This window comes from Platalea leucorodia, assembly GCF_965183815.1.
Source record: "Platalea leucorodia genome assembly, chromosome: 3".
In the NCBI taxonomy this organism is placed as follows: Eukaryota; Metazoa; Chordata; class Aves; order Pelecaniformes; family Threskiornithidae; genus Platalea; species Platalea leucorodia.
In genome coordinates this window covers 37152061-37165396 of record NC_138825.1, presented here as the reverse complement: position 1 = coordinate 37165396, position 13336 = coordinate 37152061, and the positions used below count along the sequence as shown (strand labels likewise).

Here is a 13336-nt window from a genome sequence, read left to right as displayed (position 1 = left end):
CTGTATGAGGGAGCTGAGTGAATCACTGTAAAAATATTTGGTTTATGTAGGTTTTCTGTTTGTTGCGACAATGATCATGTTGCACACATAGAAAAGGCCATAGGAATGAAAAAAGCTACTACACTATTGCAGTGTAATTTTTTTGCAAAAATAATGTTAATGCAAATATATGAAATTTCAAGATGTGCATATAATTTTGTTAAAACAAACCCTGCCATTTTTGCTGTTAAAATAATATATTTTAAATTGAGAGTTTTCTGTGAAAATTCAGAATTTTGCTTCTTTCATTTTATTTCCCATCAAACTCCCTGGACTCTTTTTGTACGCTTCCTGCTTCAGTTTTCCCGCCACCCAATATTGTTTGCATAATTCTTGGGTGGAAATGCAGCCATTATATACCTAAATCTTGAAATAACTTCTCCATATATTCTATGCTTTTAAAATGAAATGGAGTGATACTGTGATAACAGAACATCTTTAATAAGATTGGCCCTACTCCTGTAATGGTGTACTTTCCAGAATAATTAAACAAGGAGCAGGGTTTAGTTGTTTTAACACTTGAGTTTTCAAACATTTAAATGCTTTTCAGGTTTTACAGCAGAGGAGAAAAGTCAAGGTAGCACACATGAGGCAAGAAAGATAATCAGCTTTACTGTCATATTTTATCTGACATTGCTTGAAAGACCGTGTTACCTATTATCTGAGATGTGAGAGATTTGTTGGGTGAATTCTTCATCATGATGAGAAAATTAAACTGCATTTTTCTGCCATCTAGTGGCTGATTCCTCAAAAATCACAGGAGAGCTGATGAACTTGCTCCTTAAATATTTATTGCAGTGACTGTGGGGTGCTTACGTTTTAGTTCATTTATTTATTGACCTTTTATAGAGCTTCTAAGTGAGCTACAGCTTGCTTCACCCCTTGTAAGATCAGCCGCCAGTGTCAGGATAGATCTCCAGAGAAACACAGCTGAAAGATATGTGTAGGCTTCCCTATCATTTTGTGCTCTGAGTAGCGAAAAAGAAGTGTCTATGGTGGTAAATGAACAGGAGTGTAGATCTGACTAGTAGTGCAGAATTCAGTCGACAGCAGTGACTTAAAGAAGTAGCTGGTAGCCTAAAAAATAGAGGAAATAATAAATTTTAATATCAGAATAGTATTCTTTTAAACTTCTGCATAATGTTTCCAAGTTAAGTGGATATAGGGACATGATTCAATCTTACCATTATTTTCTCTTTTGGTCTTGACCTATGCTCCCAAAACACAAACAAGAACAAGTATGATATGTAATGTTACCATCCCATATCTTTCCTGGAAACTGAAAACAGGAATCAGGTATTAGCTTATATAAGTTCTTTTCAATAAAGGCGTCTTTTGCAGAGTTTGCTCCTGAGCCTAAAACTGTGGATAGTCACTGCAGAATTTCATGATAAAATCGCTGAGCTCTTCTGCATCTTAGCTCTGAGTCACTGAGGCAAGCAAATCCATCGCTGTGCTCCCTGGCAGTAGGGATGTTATGTGTGAATGTTAACAAAACCTTGGTTCTTACGGTGTCTGCTAGCTGAGTAAATAAGTGGTACCGCAAATGTTGCCACTTGTATTTAAGGTATTTACCAAGCTTTGGTACTACCTAGTGAAACGGGCGAATGAGCGCTATATCAATGCTGCTCTAGTAATTTCTTTAGCATCATTTAAACTGCTGTGTGTGTGTGTGTGTGTGAGCAGGCATCTTCTCAGCCTACATGTGGATTCCTAAATCTGCAGGCTGGTTAGATGGTTGTCATGCATTCATCTGATATCTGCTGAAATTTATGTTTCCTGAAGAAAGGAGGGCATTTCAAGATATCTTAGGAAACTTGAGAAGTTGTAAGGTGTTTTTAATAGAACAGTGAGTCGTCAAGAGATCCTCTTGCTTTGGACATTGCAAAACAAAAGTATATGACCTGTAATTTCTCTCAAGCAGAGAGAATTATGGTCCAGGGAGTATGAGAGGGAAAGGATGATCAAAGTAAACTCATGTAGATGCTGTGGTCCTGCCTCATACTAGGTGTAGCTTGGCAAACAGGCATTCTAAACTCCCTTTTATATCTGTAGAAGTTGAAAATTACTAGATCTGTAAGATACATACATATATTTCAAACAACATAGCTTACAGTCCTAAAAATAACACTATTAAGTCACTATTAGTCACTGCTTGGTGACTGCAGTCAAACACAAAGGGATTCCTGCTTGTCATTTACTGAAGCCACTTGGGAATAGTTGCCATTGTCCTAAAAGTACTTTTGTAACTAAGAATTACTTCTAGTATTGCTAATTTTTGAAGCAAGGTGTGGGGGTGTATCAAATCCTGTGTACTTGTGATAGCTCCTCTTGGTACAATAATTTGGACTTCAATGCTTGAGGTGTTATAATCAAATCTGTTCAGCTATCATCAGCATAATATTTCAACATTTAAGCTGTTAATCTATAGCTTAAATTAGATACGTTTGATTTTATTTTTTTTCTGCTTATAGGTAAACTGTTGATTTGATATCTTTACATGAGAAGTAATGTAGCTCACGTGAAGTTAAGAATAAACACAAAATGAAACATTTGATTTTAAGGGGAATTAAATATTCTTTCTCTCACGCATAATGGTTTAGGGAAACAGTTATAATGTTTTTAATTAATTCTTTTATGGAGCACTTGGACTCATAAGAAAGCTAAGATCTTATTTGGAAATCAAATATCACACAAGCTGCTGCAGAGACACAGTTATGCATATAATATTTGGCAAACTTTCTGATATAGCTAACTGAATATTGCATTTAAAAGCCATTTTTAAGAGAGGAAAAGAGGGACAGTAAACCAGTAGTGAAACCAGTGCTTTTCTGTTAGAATTACTGGTTTCTTCCTTATAATAAACTGTTTTCCCCAGCTCTTTCTGTATAGGAAGTAGGAAGTATATGATGCAAGAAACCAAAGAACTAACTCAGTACTGCTTTCACATTGAGGTTTTGTAGCTTTTTACTCCCAGCTCCCCAAGTTAGTTTTACGATGCCTGAATATGCTTCCTTATCCCATCTTTAATTTCAATGGATTGTTTTTAATATAAAAATACAAATGTGAGGTGTGCTGGGTTTTATATTGGGCAGCGGTTTTTCCCTAGAAGTTCACAAGTACATCACTGATCTCTGTGTATTAGTAGCCCAAACACTTTTTTGGAAAAAAAAGTCCTTTTCATAAACAAGCAAAAATAGGGTCTTAAAATCACTTCTATTAAATATCTGCTGTTTGCATTATTTTGAATAGGTAATGCAGTTAAGACAATATACCAAACAGGAGATTAAATGAACAATACTGTTATATAAATGTACGTGATATGTCAGTATAGTTTTTTTAAAAGCATCTTTTAAAAATTACATTTAAAGCTTTACAAAAGATGTCCATCATGTGAACCTAAACTTTAGAACAGGAAACTAAAAAGTATTTTTGAAATGTAAAAGAGGGACATATGAAAGCTCTATGTAAGAACTGGTAAATCTTCCTTTATGTTTTAATTTTAAGATTATGCAGTTCTTGCGGGGAAATAGGGAAAGTATTAAATACTGGATAATGTTGCATTTTTCTCTTGCAAAAGAGAAAAATGTTTTTTAAAAAAACACTAGTAAGATTAGACTCTGCAATAGAAGTTCTTACAGCTTTATAGATAACTTTTATACTATAGCTTATAGTTTACATACTGGGGAGGCAATTCAGTGTTTCATAGTCTGGTATGCCACACCGACAGAATATCCAGGATTAAGGAGCTGCAGCTGGTCCTTAACATTACCCCTTCCATCTGTCCTAGCCCTCGCTTTGTCCTGCAGAAATAGGCTTTGTGGTAAATGTGGTGAGCACTTAGCCCAGTGTGGGAGAATATTACTTTTTTCCCTTATTAGTGTGTTATGATCAAGGGAGTTTGAGTGGTAGCAACAGTATTAACCTACAGGCGACTAAGGAGAAAAAGCAACCAGAAACTGTGGAAGAGAAGCCTCTTGCTTTGTGCTTCCCATGTCTCAGCCCCATGTTTGTATCCTTTGGAATCCATTGAAGATGAGAAGGGAAAGAAAAGGGACCATGGAAAATTTAGTTGCATTGGTTTGTTTAACTACTGAGACTTCTGTCATTTATGGAGAGTAGGGCAGTTTGTTTCTTTATTAAGTGGTAAAAAACAGAAAAAGAAGGTTCTGGCAGCTCTTCTGTCTATCGACACTTTCAACAGGTGAGGATATCTTTCTTAAAAAGGAAAAAAAAAGTATAATAGCTTTTATTTTGCTCAGAGTACGAAACTTAAAAATTATTCACCATCTTCTAACAAAAATACCTGATCGTTCTGAAATTGTTCCAGTAATGCCACGAAGGATACCAAGGTCTGATCAAGGACTTGGAGAATGTGGAGGGAGTCTGTCAAAATCGAAGGAATACTGTGTATTCCAAAGATGGACCAAATGGGAATGCTTCATGTCTGTTGTTTTTCCACTGTATTGAGCTACTAATTCCATAAGAGACTGTTTTTACTACGGAATTTGAGAACAGTTGCACAGGGTTGTTTTTTTGGGTTTTTTTGTTTTGTTTTGTTTTTTCAGAAGTGGGCATTTATTGAGTGTAATAGAAACTGATGTTGTATGGTACCTTTGAAAATCACAGCAAAGAATTATAGTGCACATTTTATTGAGTGTGTGTGTATATGCATATATGAGTACTTTTTCTGCTTTTCACTGCAGGAGGGGGGTTTTGGGAGGAGGGAGTGGAGGGTGGAAATGGGAATGCTTTGTTTTTCTCATTTTTGTGTGGCATTTGTGATATTAATGTGGAACTAGAGAGCAATCAAATCATGGCATATGATATTTTTAATGTTAAACCTTCGTATCACCTTCCTATCAAAATCTCTATAAAACTAACATGCCAATTTGGTTTCTAAAGAGAAGTTGTTTATATAGCTTAAATAAAAGCAGTGCATTTTTCTCTGCTGAGAAAATGGCTGCTGTTTTCTTTGTTTTATAACCAGCAAGAGTATTGAAAAGCTCATTAAGAGTGCCATGTGTCTCTACTGCTGTAACTTCTGTGGCTTTATAAAAAGTCTCTTTCACTTCTTTTCTAAGCTGTGTTGCCCATTTTGAATAGCCTCTGTTGGCTACAAGATTATACCACTGCAAAGACTTTCTCTCAGCGAAGCCCTGCTAGTACTGTAAGACCTTTTTTTAGGCAAATTAATTCAAACCTATTCTATTCTTTTTTCTTTTTTTTTTTTTTTTTTTTTCTTCTAAGCACTTTTATTCAAAAGTCTGAATCATTTTCCAGGAATGTCAGGATCTACACACTTGCTGCTAATTTAATGCATGTACGCTTTCTGGCCCATCACACATTACTGGGAAATTGGATTGAGTATAGGAAAAGAGAAGCTGCCTCTTTTTGCTGGAGTATCATAGGCAAAGACAGCTAGATTTCTTGGAAGCTTATTGACAAAGCGTCTGGTACTTATGTTTACAATGTATTGTGGATAGGAAATTAACCTAGTGTCGTCAGTTGTTTTTGCTGCTGTTGTATGCATTTAGATGTTTTAGGGTAAAGTAACTGGGTGGTGTAGTACATGTGTTGCAGGGCAGGGGGGAAGCTTGCATTCCGTTCCAAAGATGGGATTAAGTAACAGTGTGTTTGAAGTTGTTTTATTTTACAAAATATCAGATTTCAACATAATTGACACATTTATCCCTTTCAACTTTGTTCTCCTCTGTGGTCTACATTCTTCCCTGAGTCCATGAGATCCACAGCTCCGCTTGCATCACATCTTACAGATGATTCCTGATTTATTGTGTGCCTTTCTGAGCAGGAAGAAATTTGGGATAGCCTCTCCTTTCTAGAATAGTCTGCTCTTTTGTCTAATCTGTACAGAATTACTCAAGTGATAGATTTTTAGTGGTCTCATTGAAACTGCAGAGGTAGGAGAACATGAAAATCATGTTTAAATATTAATAGATTATTTGCTTGTCTAAGGGTTTGAGAAGTTAAGCAGGCAAATTTGATGACAGTTAGTAACATTTTTTCCCACAGCAGCCTTTCTTCTCGCCCTCCTCCTTCCTCTTTATCTATCAGCAGCTCACTTATTTTTTCTAGCAACCTCTCTGACAGCCAGCTGACATGTCGCAGGCTTCCCTTCCCCCTCTTGTGTCCCTCACCAGTTATAACTATTTTAATTTACTTCAGCAAGAAGGATTTCATTGCAACAAGAAGATGAAATTAAACCCCCTATTCAACAAAATGCTGTTGAGGTATCATCTGAAGGAAATAAGACATTCTCGCTACTCTGTGCATATTCTGATGATCAGTTCAATTCATGTGTTATCAGGGCTAGCAGTCACTTTTGTTAGTGATTTATATTCTACTGATCTGCCTATTTGGCTGGGGAGGGGACAGATGAACTAAACAAGTGGTAAATCCGAGTCTCCCTTTTTTCAAAATAAACTTACATTTTTGTTCTTTTACCGTATGCGAGGAAGAATTATTCTTAACATTTATTTAGCTGTCCTAATGTCTTGCCCTTATCTTCTCTGCCTAGTTTTAGTATCATCCCTTCATTTGTTTTTTTTCTAACCCAACATTTCAAATATTACTCTAATCTTGTTTGTTCAATAGTATCTGAAAAAATGAAGGTGGTTGAATTCTTGTTCGCTGGTCAGCTTGCTACTGTCTCTAAGCAACTGAGTTTAATTTTCTCTGATCGTATCATGTCTGTAGTTCGGACTGGAAGTAGAACATTTCTCATATCAGCACCCCAAACATTCTTTCTGGTCTATATTAAAGACGAAATATAGAAAAAGTAATAGAATTCGTTTGACTTATTACACAATTTAGGAGAGGTTTGATTAGAATGCCATAGTCCTTGATTGCAGTTGTGAAGTATGCATTTTTTTTCTTCCCCCACCAGGTGTCTGAAGTTTGCAAATCTGATACTATTTGCTTCATTTGTCATCACTAAAATGTCACTGTTTTTTTTGTTGGTTTGTTTTTTTTAAAGAAAAACAGGTGCAGTCAATTCTAACTACTCTTCTGTTCTAGCTGCTTTGGGAAAAATATAAGATGGACTCAATAAGAAATAAATCTATCTTACCCTGCTTCTGCATGAATTTCTTTTTCTGTTCCCCCAAAACTAGGGATGAAATGAAATGTCTCCAAGTATGTATCTCTTTTTTTTCTTTTTTTTTTTTTTTTTTTTGGTCTTTTTAATCCTGAAGTTTTAGGTAGCTAAGCTACTGGAAGGGATTTCTAATTGGTATTTTCTTCTGGGGATATACTGATGGTCAGTTTCAGATTTTTGTGGGGAAAAATGATGTTTAATCAATTTCTAAGTCTGTAAACCATGGGCTTTTAAAGGAGATGTAAGGGGGAAAGATTTGGGGGTTTTTACTTATTTTTGAAAAATTTTCCTAAACACTTATAGCTTAGATTCAGCAAAATATCCATTTACATGCTAAGGTGCCCTCATTTGAGTAAACCTTGTTCTGTTCAGTGGTGATCTTGGGTATGTTTTTGCACAGTGTGCTGCCCTTGTAGAAGTAGTTACTTGACTTCAGTATGTTGTGGAAAAGCATGGTACCATCTATCTTACATAAGGATGAAGGTTGAGCAGCTCTGATTCTGGTATTTCTACAATATTTCCTTTCTTGTCTTTTATTAAAACCAGCAAATTTAAATAGTAAAGTGAAATTTTCAAGTGCTTTTGACCAGAAATTAAGATGTTAAGATTAAACTAATCTGTGAAACCTTTAAATACCTCTGCATGGAGGTTGTATGCACATTTATTTTACTTGTACTTACAGAATGCCTGAATTCTATTACAGATCATGTACTAAACAGTATGTCATGACTAAACGAGGGGAAAAAAGCCTGTATTCTTGCCAGCAGACCCATCACTCAGCTTTTTTTTTTTCCTTCCGCAAATACATTTTTACTAGGATAATTTATATACTGATAAGCAAAATGTTATTTTGAATAATGATTTGTAACATCAAATATGCAAGAAAATTTTATAAGGTAATTTGCATGAAGTGTTTGTGACCATTATGAAAACTAATTTCCAGTTGTGCGAATACATGAATAGGAAAGGTTCATATTCTATTTATGGTGGTTAGCTCATTGCATCAGGAAATAGAAACAATGCCAGCTCATTTACTGGACTGTTCATGCAACGTATATCATAAATGAGTCTCATGATTACTGTGAGAAAATTCAGACTTTTTTGCTGTGTGTATAATTTATATGCTTAGCATATAGGATACTATGGTATGGCATAAATACTTTTGAGATGTTTGGATTGGCTGCATTAATCATGGCAAGTAGAGCTGTTAGCTATGAAGACTATTCAAATAAATGCCAATAAAATGTTTAAAAGCATCATGTTCTATTTGTTTCAATTTGCAAAAATGTTTTAAAGATATTTAAACTATTTAATGTTTTTCTATCTGTGAAGCTGAGAATTGAGGCCTTTTCTGAACTGAAATAAAAATCATGACACTAGTCAGTGTATTTTGACGTATTTGAGAAGACTTTCCTGCCTTGTATATATTATCCTTAAACATGTGTTGCATTAATTAAACTGGAGCTTGGGCTTTTTTCTTGAAAGACTTCATGTCTTGTGTCAGCTAGATTTTTCTTCAGTACATTTGTCAGAATATGTTGGCCAACACATTCTACAATGACTTCTATCTAGTCTAGACCAAAGATGAGAGAGAAAATAACTTTTACAGATTTCTCTAAATAGACTGTGAAAGATTTTTCTGTGCTGTAAAATGAGGTGTTTGATTTTAAAATTACAACACTCAGAGAGAAACAGCATATGCATTTGCATTCCCCCAATTTAGTATCGTGCCTGGCTTGTTTTTATCATTGGCTAAAACTGAGTATGTTTTCTTTGCTTTTTAGTTTAATATATGTCAGTGGAAACCCTTTCGGTTTTAGAATAAAGGAAGGAAATATGTTTAGGAAATTGTTTTGATTTTGTTTTGAACATCTTGCATGGTTTGAAGCTGCTTAATAGATTCAGAAAGCAAGCAGGTCATTTAGTTGCTGGAATAAGGCCCTATTTCTCATCCTGCAGCTTATTGTGTGAGAACTGCAGTGTGTGTATTTATTTGTCTGTATAGTCTGTATCTTACCCTTATGTAATAGTAGGCAAACATTTATTTATGTGTGTGTTGAATCTGTAACAGAGCAGGGAAAATGTGAAGCTTGGAGGTGCATGACTAAAAAGATTGCCTCTTTTGTTTGTCTAAGGAAGGTGTCTTCCTTGTCCAATTTTCAGTTACTTTAATAACTGCTGTTGTTTATGTGCATAATACAGCTGGACAGGTTCTAGACTGTTGTGTTTGAATCTTAATCCATTACAGCTCATGCTTTTAACTTTTTTCAAGTCAAACCACATCCCAGACATTGCCTTTAATCTCTAATAAATACATTCAGAGTACAGCTTCTCTCTACACAACTCTGTCAGATTTAGGAACATCAGTCACTTTTGCCCACCAACACAGGATTTTCTTTCATGCTCCCCAGCAGTCTCGGGTTTTTTCAGTATTAGTCACTTGTGCCTATGTCAGCTTCCCTTTTTGTTTACTCATCCATGCCATATTCGTCTCAGCCCTCCTTTGTCAGTTCTCGCGTCCCATTTATCTGACTTTTGCTCTTGCTCTCATCTTCCCTAATTCCTTTCTTTCTCACATATTTCTGACCCTATTTTTATTCCCTTCCTTCCTTGCTTTTGGTTACTGCTTAAGGAGTTAGTCTTCTTTCAGGACCATTGTGTCTTCAGTCTCTGAAAGGAAGGTGGCTGCAGCTTTGTTTTGCTCCTGGAAGTGAAAATTTTGCACATGAGGTTTAAAGCCAGGCTGCTGGTGACCTCCAGCAGCTTGATCCTATTGCTTGTAATGGGAACAGTAGCTCTTTAAAGAGACAGAATACTTCTGCTGGTGAAGTCAGGAACTGGAAGAAATCAGAACTCAAATATTTTTTTTTAATGGACATCGAGACTGGTTAATATGCTCTTTCCTGGGAAACTGCTGAGACCGTCCTAGAACTCTCACTGAAATTGTCATCTCCAGACTTTGACCCTATCCACTTAGCCCACCAAAGAGTAATTGAGGCATGCCTCTGGCATTCACCATGTTACACTTATTTGCGAACACCAAGTATTGCAATATGTAGATTGCTGAATAGTAGAGACTGTTTTAGGCAGAATTCCTGTGGTGGATGCTGGTGTTCAAACCAGGGGAAAACCAGGTATGACACACTCCCTGTAGAGTCCTGGCTGGCATTGTGTGGATTTTCCTCTGCTGTGCCTCTTCTACAGACAGCTGTTCTTACAGACTGAAGGTTGTGAAGATGTTTTATAGAAATTCTATACTTTGTTCTGACATGGTTTAATAGTAAAGTCAGTGTCAGCCTTGCTATAAATTACTGGTTTAGGCATGTAGTTCTTCCTGAATTTTTTTGGCCATTCCTGTTACAGAAAAAAATGTGATAGCTGATTTTGACTAGTTAACGTCATTCTAGGATGGGTTCACAAATGCCATTTTTATAATGTCAGAACTGTATGCAGCTGTTAAAGTATTCTTAAAGTTTTGAAATTATGAAAACATTTGAATTGGTTCCTTTCAAGAAGATAATTTTATGCCTTTTACTGAGGGTGTGAAGGGAGCTTTTAAGGCTCCATTGTGTTGTATAATTTTTATGGTTGTGCTCCAAATCTGTCTGAGAACCAGTATTTTTGCTAACCTACATTCTCTTCCTGCAAAAGATACTCAGTTAAGGTATTTTAAGGATAATTATTGTAAATGGATATTTGTCCTGAGGTTATCATTGCAAAATTAAAGGTAAAAGTTTCTGTTAGAATAAGAATCTACGCTGCATCAGATAGCAGCAGTATATAAAGCAGTATTCTTCCAGAGGCTGTTGATAAACCAGATAAACAGGCAGCATCACTGGCAGTCTATGGAAAAAACATAGTGGTGAGCTCATAAATGCGAGCAGGTAGGCAGAACAGCCAAATCCCGCCACCCAGGGGCAGTTGCATAAGGATGCAGGATCTGTCCGGCCTAACGGATTTTTCTGGTAGTCCGGAGACCTGCAAACATTGCATTTGCTGTGAACAGTTCAAACAAGCAAAGAAGCAGAAAAGAAGGAATGGGAACCTTAATGTGTAGTCTTACCTGGATTTTGCTGAGTAAGAAGTACTATTTAAAAAAAAAAAATGCTGAGAAAGAGTTGACCAACCTAAAGAAGGTACTGATAAATCATGGTTCTTGTCTGTAGCCACAGGCAGCAGTACCAGAAATGGAAAGATGAAAGGTCATAACTGACTGTCTCCGAGGGATAAATTTCTGTCAGCAGAGGATGAGTTAACCTGTAGCACAGTCTGTTCCAAAAATGCTCCTTGTCAGAGGAGAGGCGAGGCTGAGGGTGGGGCGGAGCAAGCAGGGCAGGGGATTTAAGAGCCTACTGTGGTAGTTTCCAAGGGAATACCTAGCAGGGAGTAGGACATGTTTCTTCTCCCACATGGCAGATCTGAATGGAACAAGTTAGAAAATATTCTCCATTGGCACCAGTTTTCTATCTTTCACCCTTTTTTCAGTCATTTGCTTTGTTTTTCTTAAGGGTAGACAGATTGCAAGTCCTCAGACAGCATGTACGATTGCATATAGTCCTGAACCTGTCTATCTTTAAAATATGATATCTAAGCATTCTCAGTTTTACTACCTGTGCAGAGAGCAATTTCTTTAATGTGCTTTTCTGTTTTTCAGGATATTATCAAAAGAGCGCATGATGTGTTCAGAACCTTGGCGTAGATGGTGAAATTCCTGAGGCTGAGCAGTTAAAATGAGAAATTCACTGTTGTTTAATACCTAGGGAAATCCTTATCCTCGGTACCAAAGAGTTAAAGTCTAGTCTTTTGAATCCAAAAACCTGATTTATTGCTGTTGAGATTGGGCTGTAGGAAATAAATGCAGTACTCTGATGTGGTGTGGAAGTCTGTACTTGTGCTGTTTCAGGAGTAAGTCCAAACCACAGACCTGAAGAAGACAATGCTACTACAGTCAAATCTGGCTGAAGTTGTTTTCAGCATAACACAGAATAAGTGATATGTTTGGCACAACAGAGCGAGTGTCAGTAATATGGCTGGACTCCATTCTAAGTGAAAATAGGAGCCATATCTTATGTGGTTTACCCTTCGCTAGTCATTGAAAGCAGATTCCTTTAAATAAAACAGTATCTTCTTTCTTCATGACATTTCCTTTTCTTCTCTAGTTTCTTCCTTCTCCTAAAAACAAATTGAGAACCTCCAAGGAAAACTTACTTCTGAAATTAAATAGTCTTTCAAAATGAAAAGAAAAAACAAACCAAAATACAACCCAAAAACCAGCTTAAGGAACAGCATGAAAGATTATTCTTTCTTAACTCTTACAAGAGGATGCAATGTATACCACTTAGTATCATCTCAGAGCATTAAGGTCTTAGAAACTTGCTAAATATCAGCCCACTGATGCTTGTTAATGTGGAAGAAAATTTAAATAATATCGGACATCCGGGATAGATTTGCAGTTTGGATGTATAAGTAGAACTGAACAAATAATTTGACACTCAAATAATACCTTTTTACTATTATTAGAAAGTAGAAAATCCTACGGGGGAAAAAAAAGCATTAAAACATTTTCCTAGCACAACCTGATTTGAGTTGATTTTTCCAATGTGTCTAAAATTACTTTGAGTTGTGATTATTGTTCCTTCCATAGGTCTCTCTGAAAGTTACGGACCTGCATGCATGCAAGTTAAATAACAGACTGCGTTACAGAGAATCAAAGGATGATGTTTATAGCTCACTCTGGGTGTCTCCCTACTTTCTGTTTTATTTTTGTTCCGTGCAAGCTAATGTGAGCTTGCTTTCCTGTGTTTCTGTTATATTTACATCCATACGAAGCTTTCTTTGAGTCTTTTATTGTTTCCACTGAAAATTCTTCAGTAAGTGTAAATCTTTGTACTCTTTTCATGTAGCTTTTTCTGTGGAACATACAAGGCTTCCCTTGCAAGGGAACGTTTCTCTAGTGCTCGTTTTATTTAACCTTTTTCTGTGAAGTGTAATGTAGGGGACACTGGGCCGCCATTTCAGTTTTATCTGCAGAGCTATGTTCACAACTGGCTGAAAAGACAATCATCACGTGCTTGTGTTTCTTCTACTTCTGACTAGAGATCAGATTCCAGTATACCTATGTCCACATCAAATGACCCCCTTTAATTTCATTTTCTTAATACAGACAATATTCACATGTTT

At 36.3% G+C, this 13336-nt stretch overlaps 1 protein-coding gene across 2 annotated transcripts in view; it reads left to right on the top strand.

The window, feature by feature from the left end:
- TTC27 (tetratricopeptide repeat domain 27) overlaps window positions 1-13336 on the top strand; it is a 128484-nt gene that overhangs the window by 43503 nt on the left and 71645 nt on the right. The gene's annotated exons all lie outside the window — the stretch shown is intronic.